Source organism: Galeopterus variegatus, unplaced genomic scaffold (genome assembly GCF_000696425.1).
Source record: "Galeopterus variegatus unplaced genomic scaffold, G_variegatus-3.0.2 Scaffold463, whole genome shotgun sequence".
In the NCBI taxonomy this organism is placed as follows: domain Eukaryota; kingdom Metazoa; phylum Chordata; class Mammalia; order Dermoptera; family Cynocephalidae; genus Galeopterus; species Galeopterus variegatus.
In genome coordinates this window covers 589,749-590,643 of record NW_007726574.1, presented here as the reverse complement: position 1 = coordinate 590,643, position 895 = coordinate 589,749, and the positions used below count along the sequence as shown (strand labels likewise).

At 41.5% G+C, this 895-nt stretch overlaps 1 protein-coding gene across 1 annotated transcript in view; it reads right to left on the bottom strand.

Annotated features, from left to right (window-relative positions):
- DNAH5 (dynein, axonemal, heavy chain 5) overlaps positions 1–895 on the bottom strand; it is a gene marked incomplete at its 3' end in the record, with an annotated part of 181,984 nt that overhangs the window by 58,832 nt on the left and 122,257 nt on the right. The gene's annotated exons all lie outside the window — the stretch shown is intronic.

The following is an 895-nucleotide window of genomic DNA, read 5'->3' as shown; positions in this document are numbered from 1 at the left end:
CCAAAAGGAAGTACAACAGCATTACTATGGGTCAAATGTGTCCCCCAAAAGTTCATGTATTAGAAACTTAATCTCCACTGTAACAGTATTAAGAGGGTGGGAAATCCAATTGTGGTATTTGAAAGGTGGGGCCTTTCATAGGTGATTAGACTGTGAGGACTGTGCCCTCACGGAGGGATTGATTCATTCATGGAGTAATGGGTGTGGTTCTGGCAGCTGTAAAAGGGGAGCAAGTGAGCAGGTTAACTCTCTCGTGCTCAGTCCATTCTCGCCACGTGACACCCTGAGTTGCTGTGGAGAGACACCACCAAGGAAAGGGCCTCATCAGATGTGTTCCCTGGACCTTAGACTGCCCAGCCTCCAAAACTGTAAGAAATAAACTTAATTTATTCACAAATTACCCAGTTTCAGGCATTCCATTATAAGCAATAGAAATGGACTAATACAAGCATAGAGTATAAATCATTTTCAGTCCAGACTTAAGAAAAAACATAAAGAGTATGATGATAAGAAAATGGGAGAGGAAGATGAGACACAAAAAAAACTCTCGGGACTCCTCCAACTTCAGCTGAAAGTGAGCATTTCGTTTAGTATCCAAATGAGGTAAAGGGGCAGTTCTAGCTGATGACAGTGACATAACATCAAACTTAAGTTGTCTCTGATAAGGATTGATATTCAGGTTCAGCTTCTGCTGAGGCCAGAGACTGATAATGAAGTGTAATGTGATGTTTTGTTTTATGTATACAATGTGGAATGATTAAATCAAGCCATTTGGCCATAATAAGTGCTCAGTGCATCCCTGAACAGAGAATATACACTGTGACTGATACCACAAATTTCAAGCTAGACCAAGCAAATTCCAGAATATTAGCCCTGGGAGGACCCTTGGAGACAG